Source organism: Rhineura floridana, chromosome 4 (assembly GCF_030035675.1).
Source record: "Rhineura floridana isolate rRhiFlo1 chromosome 4, rRhiFlo1.hap2, whole genome shotgun sequence".
Lineage (NCBI taxonomy): Eukaryota > Metazoa > Chordata > Lepidosauria > Squamata > Rhineuridae > Rhineura > Rhineura floridana.
This window is the reverse complement of record NC_084483.1, coordinates 183,720,186-183,740,325: the sequence shown is the minus strand read 5'-3', so window position 1 is coordinate 183,740,325 and position 20,140 is coordinate 183,720,186. Positions and strand designations below refer to the sequence as shown.

Below are 20,140 nucleotides of genomic sequence, written 5' to 3'. Positions count from 1 at the left end.
AATGCTATGGCATCTACCCTTTGGAATTCCCTCCCCTTTAGGGTTGGAGGAGAAATTCAATTCAGTTTGCATTTCAAGCTGATTTTATCAAATTCCCACTTTCCAAAACAGTATGAGAACCAAAGTACAACCATCTGTCAAAATTTGCACTTCTATGAATTTTGCGATGCAATTCTCCAACCAACCTTACATATTATATAGGCAATGTTTCTGTTGTCTTTTGCGCACCTACCAGTATTCAAGACCTTCTTCTTTCAACAAGCCTTTTAAACAGAGATCTTTTCCAGTTTGCCTCTGTACTGGAACTGCTTTAAAGTTGTTTTTATGGTTTTATCACTTGTTTGCCGCCCTAGGATCCTTTGGGGAGGAAGGGCGGGATAGAAATTGAATAATAATTTGATGATGATGATGGACTGCCTTCAAGTCGGTTCTGACTTATGGGCGACCCTATGAATAGGGTTTTCATGGTAAGCGGTATTCCGAGGGGGTTTACCATTGCCTTCCTCTGAGGCTAAGAGGCAGTGACTGGCCCAAGGTCACCCAGTGAGCTTCATGGCTGTGTGGGTCTCCCAGGTCGTAGTCCAACACCTTAACCACTACACCACACTGGCTCTCTTCAGTAATAATAATTTAGATGATGATGATAATAATAATAATAATAATTTAGTAATAAATAAATCAGGGGTGGACAGGCTTCAGGCTTGTTTGGTCTGCTTTGCATTTTACTGGAACCCTAAGATCTAGCAACCAGAGCCTGGTGGAATAGACATTTAGTTAGAATTAAAGAACAGGGTGCCTTCAAACACATTGTGAACCCATGAATTCATTTTTAGTAGCGGAGCTGAACCTAGGTCACAGTTCTTTCACACAAAAATCCACTCCTGGTTAACTTTCTTCATTTCAGAAGCCTAATTTAGGCTTATGCAAATGAATGAGCCCCATAGGCACAAAAATATAATTATTTATAGCAAACTATTCACACTGGAGTCAAATTGTACAATTGTGACTTCAGGCCTACATGAGTGATTCATTTCTCTCCGGGTCAGCAATCTAAATTATTCTTGTACGCCACTGGGGGTCACTCTAGCCTGGCAATTAAAACAGTATCAAATGTTTTTCTTTTTAATGATTGAAGTACTTAAAAGCCAATTTCCCAACAGCCTTCACCAAGAGTTGACTTTTGCACAAAATATGTGAAAACTCTGCAAAGGAATCAAAACAATTGTGTGGGAGAAAAGTTACTTTTAACACTTCTTCAAATGGTATATTTTTCAACAGCAGTCTTTATTTATTTACTGAATTTATATTGCTACCCACTGATCCATGTTCACAGAACAAAAAATGTGATTAAATATTAAATTGTATATAACACATATAAATATAACTAAGTTCCTTTCTAGCAGAGGAAAAATAAATTATATATTGAACTGGTTTGTGCATCCATGGCTATTCCTAATTTTTTTAAAAGGAGTGGTATATAATATAATATAATATTATATTATATTTCAACATTTGGTTTGAACAAATAGATCATCACTGAATGTTTGCAATTTTCCATCATTTGATAGCTGAGATGCAAAAGGAGGTGAAAATTTTTATCAACAGTCACAATTCACAAAAACTTTGCCTTGAATAATAGAGCAATCCAACTCAGGGGAAGCTGGTGGAAGCGGAGGAGGAGGAGGAGGAGCTCTGTGGCATCCATTTGCCGATCAGGAGCCATTGGGCCGGCTGAACGTCGGCTCAGCCGGGAGCTGCATGGAGGAATCGAAAAGAAAAAGTCAGCTCTCACAAATACCCCTACCGGCGAGTAAGCGCTCCCCATTGGCTTCTATTATAATTATTTTCTTAGACCAACCTTTTTCTCGGCACAAGTTTGGCGCAGATCGGGCCTGCAGGAGTTCTCCAAACGGATATTGCGTAAGTCCCCCCTCAGCCCATCCTCCAACATGCCTCCGGAATGCCTCTTGCTGGCACCCCTTCCACCGGGCTGGGCTTCCCTGGCGGACTCCAGGCTGAGCCGGCAGGGTCCCTGGGGTGAGGGGCTTCTGCTGGCAGAGTCTGGCGGAGCCATGACCCTGCCGCCTCAGCTGGGAGCCCACCATATCCAACTCTCCTCAGCACAGCATAAATGCGAGTTGGATTGCACCCTAAGGCCCACTAAAAGCAATGGAAAGGAACTAAAGCCCTTTGAAAAGAGCTGGCCCCTCCCCTTTGACACAGTTGACTTTAAACACTACATCTGAAGTTCAAACTAAAAATGTAGACCTCAACCATTACAGAAGCTGATGATCCTGTGTCATTTACAAGAAGACAATGTCCTGTTTCAGATGTAATGACAGAAGTGTATGAGTTTCACACCTTCTTTCTTTATTCTTCACACATCAGGCAAGGAGATAAAAAACATCTGGTGATGATATGCAACAAGCCACACTTTCCCATTTCATCTAAATATGGGAAACTATGTTTTATGCAAACCACTGTTGGTTAACAAACCAGGAACAAAGTGTGATTTGATGTCCTGGTTTGTTAAATAATTGTGGATTGTACAACCACAACTCCCCATATTCACCCCCAGTTATATGTAAAAATGTTGAAGCTCAAGCTGCAGAACATGAATGCAACCACACTGTATAATTAATATGTTACAGGTATGGCATCACTACAAGGCTTCTGTGGGCATCAGCAGTGGACCCCCATGCTTTGGCAGGGCCCACTGCTGATGCCTGCCATGGACTCCTCTAAAGAGTGGCCCCAAATGGAGATCTAGTAGCCTCCATTCAAATTTCCCACAATGTGCTGGTATAACGTTACACTGCGAACATTGTGGAAAATGAATGATAAATCTGATTCTCTAGGAGGTACTGACCAGCACTGTTACTGTCTGTCTATTTTCTGTGTCATCAGCAGCCAAATAAGCAGGGGGGACACTAATGTTAGAGGGGGATCACCAGTGGATATTTTGCTGAAGGTCTCCTCAAACCTAGGGCTGGTACTGAATTTGTGGTTTCGGCCTGAGTTCTTTGCATTTTAGTTCACTGAGCCATTCCAGAGGTCTCCAAACCACCATTATGGCATTCACCGTTAATTAAGGAGTACTTTTCTCTTTTATTTTTGTGCTTGATATTCTGTTCTGGATAAGGTGGCAAGCCTATTATTATCACTCAGAGGTAGCTGGAATTTATTTACATCCCTGCTGTCTAGCTTATACCAACATGGGTTTTCTAAGCAGCCTTACACAAGATCAAACTACACAAAAAGTTCAATGGAAAATAATCAAAGCTACCTAGCAGTTAGAATCAACAGAATAAAAATAATCCATGGCCCCCTACAGACCAAAGACGGGTAACGTGTGGCCCTCTACATGTGACTAGGTGACAGTTCCCATAACCCCTGGCTAGTAGCCATGCTGACCGGGGCCGATGAGAGCTGGAATCCAACAACATCTGGAGGGCCGCAGGTTCCCCATCCCTTTCATAGACCAAGCAACCACTTTATGATGTGAAAGCTCGTTTGAACTAAAAAGGTCTTTGCCTGTATCTGGAAAATCCTGAGGCGGAGAATTATACAAAAATGTTTTGCTCCTTGTAGGAAATAGATGTGAAGTCACATGAATTGTTAACAACCCTTCTTTGATCTAGCAGTGTTTTCCTGTTTGTTCAGGTGCTCCCTCGCTGATAAAAGCCGATAAGAATAACAAGAACTAATTTGGGGCATCTCTTCTCCTGACTCCCTGGAGATTCCTGAATTAGGGCATCTTATTCAGCATCTGTTCTTTAAAACTGAAATAAAAATTCAGAATGTAGCCTGCAAACCTTAAAGGGCTATGCCTGATTGGCCAAAGCAGAAACATACTTAAGAAATTAAACCAATCAGAGAAACATTTGGGTTCCCAGCTTTGATGTCAACTTGCCTCCCTGCATCTCCTTAGGGCAGCTTTCCCCAAGCTGGGAAAGCTGCTATTCTCTGTATGTTTGTTGCATCAGCCCCAGCCAGCATGGAGGTGATGAGAGTTGTATCCCAACAACATCAGAAGGGCACCAGATTGGGGGAAGGCTGCTTTACAGTTTGCCCATTAAAAGGATAATTTGCAGGCATGCCCTTTCAATCTAGATTCCAGTTGGGAGTCCATGTGAAGCTGTTCATCTGCTTGATGTTACTGATGCGGATTTAACCTTACACACTTGCCAATGAGTTGCTGTCATGGGCCCCAAGGAGAATCTCTGGCAAGGTTGGGAGGATGGAGAAGGGGTTACCGACATTGGGGAGGGAGGACATGGCTAGCACTGATGAAGGAAATGAGGGGATTATAGAGAATGTATCTCCAGAAGCCTTGAAGCCAGCTGCTGGAGTTACTAAGGAAGGCTCAGACAGCCTTTCCTTGTCTCAGCCGGCTGGTGAGGACACTCTGCCAGCACCAAGGCCAAGCATAATGGCAAAAGAGATAAGTACTACCAAAAACATTGGAGCTTCTCAGACAGAGGAAAATAAAAGCGACTCAGCCAAGTCAGAAACTGGCACATCTCCAAGGTCATGGAGGATAGAGAAGAGACAAATACAAGTAGCCAATTTCATCCACCCCCCTGTTGTAGCCCCCGCCTTGCTGCTTGTGCTGAGAAGAGCCTGAATTAATAGTGTCACGTGTCCACCCTATTTCTGTATACATAGAAGTTGTTTGAATGTGCTGTTGAAACATCTCGTCTGCTGTTGCTTCTAATGTCTAGTAAGTCTGTTCCCGTTTGAATCCCGGTTCAGGTCTAGCATGAAATGCTAGATCCCTGTTCTGATTTCTGGAATACCCAGAAAACCCAGTCTAAGAGTCCTGAGTCTGCTTCTCTGGTTGGGAGTCAGGGCAGTTGCTTTTTATTTTTTAAATTTTTTTGGTGTGTGTTTAACTCTGTACTTTACTTTTCATAACTCCCACATGAAATCTTGAAAAACAGTTATTTCTTTCAGGATCAATTTTGTCCTTTTATGGTTTGTCAAACATTGATTGTGCCTTTGTTTTGTTCCTTGCCTAGATTTCAAAAGCACTGCAGCTGTCACCAAAATAGACATGGCTGTTTTTATGTACAAGGACAGCTTCACCTGCGGATTTCACTGCAACCTCAGTCCCTCTTTCCCAGATATATCAATGGGACAATGATATCCACCCAACAGTGTGCAGGCCTGGACCCAGACTTCAGGGGGCTCTGGACAGGCTGCTCTTAGAGGGTCCTGACCTCGAACAGACTCTCTCAGAGACAGCCAGTAATTGAGCCCTGAGGAAGTGGCATTGCTGCAGCTGCCAGTCTGAACCTCCTCCTTGCTCTGAAGCAGGCTTACCTGTGGCAGTAGTGCTTTAATGGACTGGGGAGCCATGCGGCTGCTTGGCTACTTGGCTCATTACAGCATAGCCGCCACTGGTTTAACCTGTTCATCTGAGAAAGTGGAACAGCAGCCAGCCCCCTTGTGCTTGCTTGGATACCTGGCCTTTATAGTGTTGCTGTCACTGGGTGAGCAATATCACAAGGGGGAGGCTGGCAGTTGGAGCAGCTCAGCTGCTGGTGGGGGCAGGCTAGGCATCAGCCTGAGTGGGCCCTCACAGGGTTTGAGGGCCCTAGCAAATGCCATAGTATGCTGGGGGCCGACACCAGGCCTGGCAGTACAAATATCACTTATTAAATACATTGGGCATGATCCAGCCAAAATGAAGAATATTCAAGTTCCATTGCTTTCAATGAGTTCTACAGCCCTGAACTTCAGTTGGATAGTGCCCACTGTCTGGACCAACTATCAAGACAAGGGGGAAAGTATTCTAGAGTTGAGAATTAGCCACGGAGATGGCTTCTCTATGCACTCTTGCATTTCCAGTACAGCACACAGAAGGCAAACTTAAGTACACCACTGGCGCAGTGGGCGAGGGCAGGGCAATTATATTATTATTTATTATTATTATTAATACGGGATGATGCAAAGCTAAGGTGTTTGAGCCTTCTCTAGATCTGTAGAATTAGACTTAGAGGTTGGACAAATGTTCTAACTTGGAGATTAATGTCTACAGAACAAAAACTAAATGGTGACTTGAAGATTGGATTGCTACAACCACTCTATGTGAGGCTTCCCTTGCACTTGACCCGGAAAGTGCAGTTAGTGCAGAATGCTGAGCCAGATTGCTGACAGGAGTCAGACCCTGTCAGCATAGAACACTTCTGCTCAGGGATCTGTACTGGTTGCTGATTTGTTACCGGGCCAAGTTCAAGGTGTTACTGCTGGTATATAAGGTTCTTAATAGCTTGGGACCAAAATACTTGTGGGACCGCCTTAGTTCATAAGTGGCCACTCAAGCACTTTGATCTGCAGAACAGGTAACATGCAATGCTCATTTCGCACTTGAAAGAAATCTCTTTTTTTAGTGTGGCAGCACCTACTCTTTAGAACTCCCTGCGTGGTGACATCAGATGGTGCCTTTGCCGCATTCTTTGTGGCACCTGCTCAAAACTGTTTTGTTTACACAAGCCTATCCAGACATGTAGGAGTTGATGTGGTTTAACCTTTTTAGTCTGTTGCTGTTTTAACTTTTTTTTAATGTTCTGAATGACTTATTTTTAAGTGTAAGTTTAATGGGGGGTTTGTAAACTGCTTTGAGGGTTTTTTTTCAGTAAAGCAGTATATATATTTTGACAGACAGACAGACAGAATCACTGGGACCACTCACTGCATGGGTTTCAGGGAAGGGGCCATAGCTTAGTGCACAGCACACGGCATGCAGAAGGTCTCATGTTCGGTCCCTGCCATCTCCACTATAAAGGATCCCAGGCAGCACTAGGCTGCCTATGGTCTATTCGGCATGAGGCACCTTCCCATGCGGGTGTTCCATTTCTAAGTGCTAAGGCTGACTGGGAACACAGGTGGAGGCAAGCAAGTCAATGAAGACCCACACAGATTAAAAGCAGAACTTGCGTGTACAATTCAAGTTACAAAAAGGGACACAGCTGTATCTGAAACTTACATAGGAATGTAGGAAACTGCTTTTTATTGAGTCAGACCATTGGTCCATCCAGCTCAGTACTGTCTACATTGATTGGCAGTGGATCTCTAAGATTTCGGGCAAGGAAGATTCCCAGCCCTACCTGGAGATGCCGGAGACTGAACCTGGGATCTTCTGCATGTAAAGCAGATGCTCTACCATCTGCATATAACATGTTACACACGTAACTGAAAAATGTGTATTTCCTTTGGAAATATCAACCATCATAAAGTATTATTGAAGTGCACCAGGTGCCTTAAGCCCTCTCCTTTTAAGAGGTGCACAGACAAGGGATTTTTTGATGGATACAGAGTTTCTTACCACTGCTGTGCTGCAACAGATACTGCCATAGTCAATCTATTGGAAGAACATGATTTTCTTCTTCTTGTTTTGCATCTGGTCACTCTTAAAATCATTCATAACACGTGGAAGGCAAAAAGCTGATCAGGCAGACTATAGCAATCATTATCAATTGCTACAACCTCTTTCCTTCCAAGTGTAGAACTCTTCATATTGGTACATTACGACAAGCTGCTACAGCCAAAGGATCCTCCATTAATCAGGGCTTCCTCCAGCATTTCTGCTATTAATGGAGAGGAATTTAAATGTACATGATGGCCAGTCTCATAGGTGAACCTTGACTGGGGAGATAAACTTTATTTTTAAGCAGAGCAAAAGGAATTAAGTATCAAAGGCTCAGCCTCAGTGCTGCGGCAAAATCAATGAAGCTTTAAAAGCTCAGCCAAGCACTTTGAGAAGACTAAACCACACACCCCGACAGCGGAAGCCACTGCATAACAGAATTCAACAGGCTTTGAAGAATGCAAGTAAAACTTTTGATCTTGTCAGTACTAAATGTTTAGCGATAACACAACAGAAGCTTGGCTACCACTACTGTTTAACATATGCTTTGTTCCTACAGTGCTCAGTCCTGCACAGCTAAACTAGGGGTCACCGGATGGCACTCCCTGGGCCAAATCTGCCCTCCCTCCAAAGGGTATTCATCTGGTTGCTGAGCCAGAGGCAAGGAAGAGATGTGGAGGGAGTAGCAGGTGTAGGAAAGAGAATTCATGACTGTGAAGTCTGGGGGGCATGTGATAGAGGAAGGACAAAATAATATCAGAATCCCCTCTTCATTTCCCCTCCTGCAAGGCAGCAGCTCTCAGGCCCTGGGGAGGATGGAAACCACTGGCCTAACTAACTTCTGCTGGAGCTCCTCTGCAGAGATGGACCTGTAATGTGAATAGGGATGAGGGAGAAATTCAATTCAGTTCACATTTAAAGGAGAACCTACCTAATCCACACTTTTCAACGTGCAAATGAAACACAGCAGTCCTTTGAAATTTGCACTTCTTTGAATTTTGCAATGGAGTTCTCTGGCCAAGCAATGTGTACAAGCAAAGGTTGCATAAAAATGCATATATTATTGAAAATAACACACAAAAATGCACCATATTATGGGAAATTACTTTGCAAAAAATGTTTATTTGGCAAGATTGCCTTCAAAAAAGTGTATAAGGAGAAAATGCTGATGAATCGTCATGAGGACTTTTTTTTTTTAAGCAAACTGATGTCGAAATGTGCAGAACTGAATTTAAGATTAGAAAAATGAAAAACTGAGAGAAACCGAAATTGGCTATCCTTGTCATGGCAGATAAGACTATCAACAGCCACTAGCCATGACAGCTATGCTCTGCCTCCACAGTCGGAGGCATTATGTATCGGAATACCAGTTGATGGAAACTGAAGTTGGGGAAAGTGCTCTTGTACTCAGGTCCTGCTTGCAGGTTTCCTATTGGGGCATCTTGTTGTCCACTGTGAGAACAGGATTCTGGACTAGATGGGCCATTGGCCTGATCCAGCACACTCTTCTTAAACTGGAAAAGGGAACAGAATTATGGCTAATGATGAAAGGGACATTGATTGGAAATAGCCAGCTCTCTCCATCCCTAGAACTATGTGCTTTCAAATATTTAAGTATGATGAAGGACAGGAATAATTTAAATGGCAGAAAGGAAGATTTAAAACACAGGGGGCTGCCTGGCAAAAGACAGCCTCAACTAAATCCAATTGAAGACAAAAAAATAGGATTTAAATGTGAGTAACTTTAAGCCCCGGTGATTTCATGGGGACATAACTCATGACTACTTTTTCTTGGCTTACAATAAAAAAAATTGGAAAAGTCATGAGGATTTTAAAGGGACATTTTGGTATATTCTTCACTTAAACCAGGGATGGGGAACCTGTGGCCCTCCAAATAGTGTTGGACTCCAATTCCTGTCAATCCAGCCAACATGAACAATAGTCATGGATGGCAGGTGTTGCACAGAGCAAAATGTGGAGGGCAACATGCTCCTCATCCCTGCCAAGGGCCTCAGATAAGGGAGAGGGTTTAGAATGCTGCCATGTCTTCCTTGCTTACTCCTGGCTTCCAACACCAGATGGAGGAGTGGAACCATGCCCTCATTAACCCCCTCTCTACTGCTTAGGAGCCTAGAAAGCTACACATGTGCCCTAGTGCTCTATACCATCTCCTAAGACACCTTTGGTCTTGCTATAGAGTTGCCCACATCCTCGCTGCCCAGATACTGACAGGTCTGAGGCTGGCTGGTGGCTTCTTCCTGTGTTCCCTGTGTCTTTGGGGATACACCAATTGGATTCAATGGAACTCAAACACCAACACAACACTTTTTAAGGTGAGAGTTGGGCTTCTTGTCTGCTGCCCTCTGCTTTCTTCTGATAATGGCCTCCTGGCAAAACCAGTTGAGGACCAAAGACCTATACCCAGGGTTGTATACATCTGCAATTGTATGTAAGTGCAGAATGAGGAATTGGGTTCAAAATTCAGCTTCCTGAGGGTAGCTTCTTGTATTTTTAAGTAAGTTTTTGGCCCTTATGGCTACAAATCGGCTTGAAATTGTGTGTGGGAGGGAGGGGGGGTGTTCCTTCCCATATAAGGAAATTGTTTTATTGAACATTACAATGCAAGTAGAAAAACTATGGAAATCGTGACCATGTGGCAATGGCCTCTAATTTACATGGCTTGAAAAGGGGACTAGACAAATCCAAAGAAGATAAGGCTATCAACAACTACTAGTCATGATTACTATATATTACTTGAGGCGGTTGCTGGGGATCATGAGCAAGAGAATGTTATAGTGCTCATGTTCTGCTTCTGGGCTTCTCAGAGGCAACCATTGGACACTGTGATGCTGGACCAGATCACATATGCCTTTCATCTGATCCGATCTAGAAAGTAACTTTTTAATGCTATTTTTTTGTCTGTCTTGTTGCACTTTAGGCATTGCATTGTTTGTATTCTTATGTTCCAACATCTTGACAGAATGTGTTCCTTTGGGGCAATATTTTACAATTCTCTTTTTTCTCTAGAAGGATCTACTAATGCTATTTTTTTGTCTGTCTTGTTGAACTTTAGGCATTGCATTGTTTGTATTCTTATGTCCCAACATCTTGACAGAATGTGTTCCTTTGGGGCAATATTTTACAATTCTCTTTTTTCTCTAGAAGGATCTACTAATGCCACTCTGATTTCTATTATAATCGGACTCCACTATGTCAGGGCAGCGTTACTGGCTCCTGTTTGGACTTGGTCACAGGTGAAATTAAGGAGCTATTCAGGGCACTGATAATTTACAGCACGATCCTGCACAAAGAGTTTGGGGCACTTACTCATTTGTAAGTAAGCCACACTGAAATCAACAGGACTTGCTTCTGAATAGACAGGGTTCGGATTGCACTGTGAAGACAGTAACTGCTGAGGCTTCAGCATACAATTTCTCACAGAAGAGTGTACGGCCAGAAACCTGAGAACAGTTGCAGGAAATGGTTTGGTTAAAACACAACACAAGTTTCAGTTACTCTTTGACAGAATGCCTTACGCAGTCTGGAACACTCTTTTTTGTTTTATTTAAATATTTCTACACCAGATGTTCATAAAAAAAAAGTCAGTGTACAACATAAAAACACTGACTCAATAAAATTTCAATAAAGATTAGTTGGTTAAAAAATCACATTCTAAAGGCCTGTCTTTTAAAAGATGTTTAACAAAAAACAAGAATGACTCCTGCCAGACTTCCATTGGCAAGCAGTTCCACAGGACAGGGCCTACCACACTTTAGTGTTCCTTTCTTCCCCTGGTTCCAAAAAGGTCACTGTCTCTACCCATGGTGGTGGTAGTGAGAAACACCAACTTGCACACATACATGACTGGCAGAAATCAATGATAAACTTTTGCTATTTTATGCCTTTAAAAATGTATGTCAGTGGGAAAGCATGCATCAAGTTGCACCGGTATGGATAGCACCCACTACCCCTCACACAGGAGGCAAGTGGAGCACGGCTGGAATGCTGGGAGATTTCACTCTCTCTCCTCAGCTCCTTCAGTTCTGTTCTTTAAGTGGAATTATTTCAGTTGTATGCTTATTTTTTAAACACACACACCATACAGAATTCCACATCTTAGCTCCTCAAGTGCTGCTTATCAACTATATAAACACTTGGCACTGAAAAATGCTTACATAATTCCAGAGCTGGATGTTTAATGTAATGTGGTCTGGCATCTCCCTGGGGAACTCCCTTAAACATCTAGAATTTACACAGTTTGCTAGGCAACCCAGGACTTAAGACTGTGTCCTCCCCACCACACCTTTTCCCATCTGCAAAAGAAACACACACACACACACTTCACAGGAAGGTTGTTGTGTGTTTGGGTATACTTCCTTGGGGCTGAAGCATGCAAACGTCTCCTGACAAAATAAAAGTTGCTTAGGAGATAATATTTTTCAGCCTGTATTGGTGTTAGATTCAAAATTGTTTTTACATAGGAAATTGTTTTTAATTATTTGTATATATGGTATATGGGTTTGCTTTTAATTTTTTCATATGGAATTGTTTTTAATTGTTCTTACTGTTGATGTTTTGTTGTTATGTGCCTTCAAGTCGATTACGACTTATGGCGACCCTATCAATCAGTGACCTCCAAAAGCATCTGTTGTGAACCACCCTGTTCAGATCTTGTAAGTTCAGGTCTGTGGCTTCCTTTATGGAATCCATCCTTCCTCTTTTTCTACTTCCCTCTGTTTTTCCCAGCATTATTGTCTTTTCTAGTGAATCATGTCTTCTCCTTATGTGTCCAAAGTATGATAACCTCAGTTTCATCATTTTAGCTTCTAGTGATAGTTCTGGTTTAATTTGTTCTATTTGTCTTTTTCGCAGTCCATTATATGCGCAAAGCTCTCCTCCAACACCTCATTTCAAATGAGTTGAATACTGTTGATGTATCACTGCGAAATCACTTCAAGATATTTGATGGGAAGTGATCCGTAAGTAGAATCAAATAAATAAATATTTCTATGAATCACTGTGTTCTTATTCAGCACAGCTCTTTTTATGTTAGTGCAAGCTATTGTTTGTTTCTTTATTACTATTATGCCATTTTCCATGTTAAAAATGACAAGAATTAATTGCCCAGCTGTGGATGACAATTACAAAACCAGAACAGCCAGTCTTCCATAACAGTTCTGTTCTCATAATGCTCAAGTTATGATCATATATAACACACATTTTTCTACATTTTACATTATCAGTTGTAGCTATACTTCTCACATAGCACAGAGACTTAGGGAATCTAAACACAAGATCTTCCAGGATGAGCGAAGTTTGGAATAAGCGGATCTCTGAGTCTGCTGGCTGAGTCCCTCATTCCAGCTCAGTTGGAGATATGCCGGCATAAGACTTCCATATGGCTAAACTGAGGCTGGGGCAAGGCCTGAAAAAGTGGTGTTCCAGGAGAGTGGCAGGGGTGGAAGCAGGCAGGGGGAGGCTTACCCCTATTCCAAACTCCATTCAGCTTGGTGATCCAGCAAAATTATGCATGGCATTGAGAAAGTGGATAGAGAAAAGTTTTTCTCCCTCTCTCATAATACTAGAACTTGTGGACATTCAAAGAAGCTGAATGTTGGAAAATTCAGGACAGACAAAAGGAAGTACTTCTTTACTCAGCGCATAGTTAAAACTATGGAATTTGCTCCCACAAGATGCAGTAATGGCCACCAGCTTGGACGGCTTTAAAAGAAGATTAGACAAATTCATGGAGGACAGGGCTATCAATGGCTACTAGCCGTGATGGCTGTGCTGTGCCACCCTAGTCAGAGGCAGCATGCTTCTGAAAACCAGTTGCCAGAAGCCTCAGGAGGGGAGAGTGTTCTTGCACTTGGGTCCTGCTTGCGGGCTTCCCCCAGGCACCTGGTTGGCCACTGTGAGAACAGGATGCTGGACTAGATGGGCCACTGGCCTGATCCAGCAGGCTCTTCTTATGTTCTTAACCGAGGGGAAGTTACATGGGCAAAAAGGGTCATGTAAGTCACATTCTATTTTAAAGGCTTGTTTTCCCTCTTTCAGGCTCGGGTCCACTCAGCCAGCAATAGCCCCACTCCTGATCAGAGTTTGGAATAGCAGTAAGTGACACCAGCACAATCCACCCTGGTGTAAATTATGCTGGCTTCCTAGAGTTTGGATTGCTCAGCCCATTTTGGAAAGAACTGGAGAAATTAAAACTGCAGGTAGGGAGCATTTCTTGGAAAGAACTGCAGATTTGGAACTGATGACAACCTTGCCTACACTTATTCAATCACAGAGTTTTTTTTTTTTTTTTGCTCACTTAAATGTCTTAGCCTTCCTTCCTCAGTCAGCACTGGATTGTGAGGTACCTGAGAGTAGAGCAGTTCCAAAATAGAAATTACTACTTGGAATGAATGACTGGGCATTATTTCTGAACTACTGGACTCCCTAAAGCAGCCTTTCCCAACCAGTGTGCCTCCAGATGTTGTTGGACCACAACTCCCATCAGCCGCAGCTAGCATTGCCAATGGTCTAAAGGCAGCTCTAAAGAAGGCCAGTGCAAATATGTCAGTGAGAAGACTAGGAAACTCACACGTCAATATGATAAAATAGGAATCTCCATGGAAATGACTACTAGATGATGGCAAAGGAGGGCATGGGTCCTGGCTGTACTGATGCATAGAAGAAGGAATTTCAATAGTTCTTGTATGGGAGAGAAAAGCTCCACATTAGGGGTGGGAAATAAGACATGTAAATCTGATCACCAGCACAAGTAACTCCTTTCCAGGTTTAATTTGGCACTTTTTGAATTTGATGCCTTTTTCTGTCACCACAGAAAAAGGTGCCAAATTCACAAAGCACCAAATTGCAGCAGCAGCAGCAGCTAAAAAGGAAGAATAGGGAGCACACTCAGTGTGCACTCTCAGTTTGGGGGTCCCCAATATACCTCTCTCATGCCTGACTTCATATGAAGTCAAGTGATGGAGAAGTGGGTATGGTTTGTGCCAAACTATGATGTGGGCCAAATGGGGGAGGCCAGGTGGGCCTAATTAGCTGCATAGGTGGGAGATTCTACACCCCTGTTCTACAGGCAGAAATTCCCTCCTCCACTCAGATAGGCAATTTCCAACTCTGCACTTAATGGACTTATATCCCTGTCGCTTCTCTTTCGCTGATAATATATATTATCCAAAATAAATGCTTCGCTTTTGAAATGCGATTCAGACCTCAAGCAAATAGTAGTTCAGCGGTAGAGCTTCTGCCTTGCATGCAGAAGGCCCCAGGTTCAATCCCCGGCATCTCCAGATAGGGCTGGGAGAGGCTCTCTGCTTGAAACCCTGGAGGCTCGCTGTCAGTCAATGCAGACAATACCGAGCTAGATTGACCAATGGTCTGACTCAGTCTAAGGTAGCTTCCTACGTTTTCTATGTCCCTAAAAGGATACATGATTAAATGGACACAAAATACAGGAAAGAACATCTCATTAGAAATTTGGGACAATTTGTGGAAGAAGGCACATGCGTTCATTAGGTTCAGCTGTAAGAACAAATGTTTTAAAATGCTAAAATAATTATATATAATAATTATAATAAATAATAAATATAATATACAACCATTACCCAGATATATGTTGGAAATGTCCAAAAGACAGAGGGGATTACTTTCACGAATAAAGGGAAAGTGGGTTTGTAAAAATATAATAGCTTCTGTTCTTGGGATGAGATCTAGTACTGAGTTATGCGGAACTTTCAGTAAGACAGGATCATAAACACTAGCTGCATCTACAATAATTGTGGCAAGAACACTTAATGGAAAAGAATGGAGGGTAGACAAAGTGCTGATAGTATGAGAATGATTAGAGCTGCCTTCACTGACCTGATGCCCTCCAGATGCTTTGGGCTACAATGCCCATCAGCCCCAGCCAGCTGATGGGAGCTGTCGTTCAAAATATCTGGAGGCCACCAGGTTGGCTAAGGCTAGGCTAGGGAAAATGTGGGATTCAGCTTTAATGAAGAAACTCACATGTTATTTGTGGGAACACAAAAACAGATGGCAAAACCATTTTGCATTGAATTGGAGGTCTTTCATTGACTGTCATATAAGAAATTATTTGCTTCCTTAATCAAAGCCTGTTTTGAAATGTTTTAGGATACTTTGTAATTTCTTTTTTCTGTTCCATTTTGCTTTTTTGTAATTAAAACAAAAGATACGTGTATCATTTCACTTCAAACGATGTTACACGATCAGGGGTGATCTTATGTGCATTATTCACTTACTTCAACTTGTGGCAAGCCATCCCTACTACACTTGGGGGACCCTTTGCTCATTTTGCTGAATGGGGCCCTGGACTTCTGCCTGGATGTCCTGCCCTGATGGTACCACTGCTACACACAGGTTGTCACTTTTTGACAATTCAAATTCTAAGGCAACCAACATATTTTTTTAAAAAAACAAATGGGAATAAAAGAAGGAAAATAAAGAAAGAAGGAGAATTAAACAGCAACATTTTTTTTAAAAAAAATCAAGTTATACGCATGGACTGTTTCCTGTTTGCCAGGAGTCTGAGAGTTATAGCAGACTTAGAAAGAGCAACCTGAAAGAAGGGTCAGCAGAGAATGAGGAGAAGGTAGGACGGTCGCTGTGTCTTTGCATTATATGCACATCTCGCTTAGACTACTGTAATGTGCTCTACGTGGGGTTACCCTTGAAAACGGTCCGGAAATTGCAGCTGGTACAGAATGCGGCGACACGCTTGATAAAGCAGAGCCATCGCCAGGATCATATCACCCCAGTGTTGGTAGACCTACACTGGTTACCAGTTGTTTACCGGGCCCAATTCAAGGTGTTGGTATTGACCTTTAAAACCCTATACGGTTTCGGCCCAGTTTATCTGAAGGAATGCCTCCAGTATCACCAATTATGCCGCCAAACAAGATCAGCCTCACAAGACCTTCTCTCGGTCCCACCGGTTAAAACAGCTAGGCTGGTGCGGACCAGAGAGAGGGCATTTTCGATCGTGGCCCCCACCCTCTGGAACTCGCTTCCTTTTGACCTTCGACATGCCTCCTCCCTGATGGGTTTTCGCCGAGCCTTAAAGACCTGGCTATTCAGGCAGGCCTATGGGATCTCTGGGGTGGACTAGTTTTATGGTGTATTAATTGAAGGACGGTTTTAGATGAATTGATGTTATGACTTGTTGATTTGTATATTGATTTATGTATTTTGCATTGTTGTACGTCGCCTAGAGTGTCCGTTAACTCGGACAGATAGGTGACTAACAAATAAAATTTTATTATTATTATTATTATCTGTATCTTTTTATGATGTATTACATAATTATCATAATTTGCATATAATTTGCATGTTTTTTATAAAATGTTGCTGCCTAGCTTTTAAACAGAAAAGTGAAGAGCCGTTCCAGCAAGCCCACATGTTTTTTGTTTTTTAGAGCCAGGTCTCCCATTGTGGACCCCTAATGTTCCCCATACACCCTTACTGGTGCTGTCCAACGTCTCCCTCTCAACAGAACAGCAATGGCACGTGACTAAGCCTACTAGGGGTACCTACTGCCACCTCACAATTTTGATAATTCCATCTCCCACACACACACACACAGATGTGGAAGCCTGCAATGATTAATAGAGCTCAGGGTGTGGGGAGGGGAACTGTAGTATTATAACTCACCTTGAACCATCAAGAGAAGATGAGGAAAAAAAATCTAAAGAGCAAGCGCAAAGGTCATCTTTCACAGAATATCAGCAAAAAAAAAAAGACCTTCGTGAGAGGCGCCCCCTATAAAATCTCCTTGGGAGGAAAATAATGTGTATAAACTTTCTGTGAACTGCAAACGTGCTATTCACCAACATGTGGTTCTGCAAGATTCTAGTCATATAGACAAAATTGATACAAATACATTTCTCTCCCTCCCTCTCTCTCTTTTTATTGGATAATCTTTTTCAGAAAGTATGAACCGCATGAGAGAAACAAAGGTTAAATATTATTCCTCAGCTATAATCAGCAGTTTGAAGAGATGACAGAGCTTATATTAAATATGGGCTTCTGGAGGCAGAAGAACGTTATGTGGTTGACTTGAAGACCATGACAATAATGTAGGTTTATTACAGGACCACAATTCTGATGTTTTACATAGCCACTTAAACACGAAGAACACCCCATAACTGTCAAACCATTGCAAAAAACCCTCTCTTCTTACTACACCTATACAAAGCAACAATGACAAAACAGTTCATATCCTGAACGCTATCAATGGTAACAAGCCACAATGGAGTATCAGGGTACCTCAATCATGAGGGTCCTGGGTTGAGGGTATGGCATTGAGGGATAGCCAGGCCAAGTGAGGATAAGAGGCTGCAGACATTTAAGGACTGTGGTCTTGTCTGGGACATCCCTCAACCATTAAATCCTGGGTGGCCATGTAAACTCGCCCTCTTATCTAGTGGTGCTGTCAATGAACATCAGGTCACTACACAATAAAACAACTATCATCTATGATTTGAACTTAGATAAAAGGGGTTGGCCTGTTGTCTACTCCCTCTGATTACAAACTAGACCTGTAAGTCATGAAGGAGCTCCCTTTCCTGATCCTAGCATTTTCTTTAAAGTAGTGGATTCTTGTCTGCAGCATTTTTTGTTTATAAATTGCCAAGGCGCCGGAAAGCACTTTAGCAGTCCCTCATTCAACTTGTGCAGCCTCATACAGATTCTCCTTCACCTCTGGCAAACCCAAAATCCCTCTGAGGCACCCATCTTCATCTCAAGATTTAGGATTCTTTCAATGCATACCGCTCAATATGACACCTATTATGCTGGATCTGCATTGGCTGTCTATAAATATATAGACAGCCAATGCAGATCCAGCAAAATAGGTGTCATATTCAGGTCCAAATTGAGGCCCAAACTGAGATGTTAATGTTGACTTATAAAGCCCTAAATGGTGTATGAAGAAATTAATGGTAAGAAAAAGATTTTTAAGACAGAAAAAAAGCTCTAAATGGCTTGGGTCCCAAGTATCTGTTAGAGCACCTTCCCCTATATTAACAGACCTGGACTATGAGATATATGAAGGGTTCCTCTGATTGTACCTCCAGCACAGATGGCTTGCTGTGTGGTGATAGAGCCTTTACTGCAGTCATGGCTTCTGATGTAAGTAACAACATATTTGTTCATCCAGTGGTGAACAATTTGGTGGGGCTGTTTAATTGTCCAAGCCCTAGATATAGATTATGAATCAGGATCATATTATGCCTGCTGGTGCATTTGCCTGCTTTATTTATTTATTTATTTATTATTAAATTTATATCCTGCCCTTTCTCCCAGAAGGTGCCCAGGACTGCAAACAAAACATTAAAAACATTTTAAAATTATCTCAAAAACAGACTTTAAAAAAAAATATTTAAAAATCCTTAAAAACATATTAAAACAAAACATTTTTAAAACATCTTTAAAAAAAAAAAAGCTTTAAAAACATAATAAAAAACAATTCCAACACAGATGCAGACTGGGGTAAGATCTCTACTTAAAAGACTTGTTGAAAGTGGCAGGTCTTCAATAGGTGCCAAAAAGATAACAGGATATCCCAATGTCTAATATTTAAGGGGAGGGAATTCCAAGGGTAGATGCCACAACACTAAAGGTCCGCTTCCTATGTTGTGTGGAATGGATCTCCTGATAAGTTGATATCTTCAGGAGGCCCTCAGCTGCAGAGCACAGTGATCGACTGGGTATATAACGGGTAAGACAATCTTTCAGGTATACTGGTCCCAAGCTGAATAGGGCTTTGTACACCAAAATCAGCACCTTGAACTTGTCCCAGTAGTTAATGAGCAGTCAGTGCAATTCTTTCAGCAGCAGGGTGACATGTTGGCAATATCCTGCCCCAGTGAGCAGTCACACTGCTGCATTTTGCAACAGCTGCAGCTTCCAGACCAACCTCAAGGGCAGCCCCACATACAGCGCATTGCACTAATCAGTGCATGGACAACAGCGGTCAAGCTATCCCGGTTCAGAAATGGCTGCAGTTGTCTTACCAGCTGAAGCTGGTAAAAGGCACTCCTAGCCACTGAGATTGCCTGGGCCTCTAGTGACAAAGATGGATCCAGACTACAGACCTGCTCTTTTAGAGGGAGCACAACCCCATCCAAAGCAGGCAATTGAATTCAGGAACCACCAACCCATGGCGCCTCCACCTTCCTAGGATTAAGACTCAGTTTACTGGCCATCATCCAGCTCACCACCAATTCCAGGCAGTGGTCCAGGGCTTGCACGGCCTCTCCCGATCCAGATGTTACACAGAAATAGAGCTGGGTGTCATCAGTATACTGCTGACACCTCGCCCTAAATCTCCCAAGAACTTCATATAGATGTTAAACAGCATGGGGGCAAGATGGTACCTTGTGGCAATCCACAGCACAACTGTCAGGGGGACAAAAGACAATCACCCAATGCTATACTCTGAAAAAGACCCTGGAGGTAGGACAGAAACCACTGTAAAACAGTGCCTCTTATAGGAGCCAGTGTGGCGAAATGGTTAGAGTGCTGGTCTAGGACCTGTGAGAGCAGGGTTCAAATCCCTACTTAGCCATAAAGCTCACTGGGTGACCTTGGGCCAGACATTGCCGCTCAGCCTGACCTACCTCACAGGGTTGTTGTGAGAATAAAATGGAGAGGGGGAGAATGATGTATACCACCTCGAGCTCCTTGGAGGAAAAGCAGGATATAAATGCAATAAATAAATAAATTGCATTTTAGACA

The 20,140-nt window shown here is 42.5% G+C and overlaps 1 protein-coding gene across 4 annotated transcripts in view; it reads right to left on the bottom strand.

Annotated features, from left to right (window-relative positions):
• PRKCE (protein kinase C epsilon) overlaps window positions 1-20,140 on the bottom strand; it is a 472,683-nt gene that overhangs the window by 180,554 nt on the left and 271,989 nt on the right. The gene's annotated exons all lie outside the window — the stretch shown is intronic.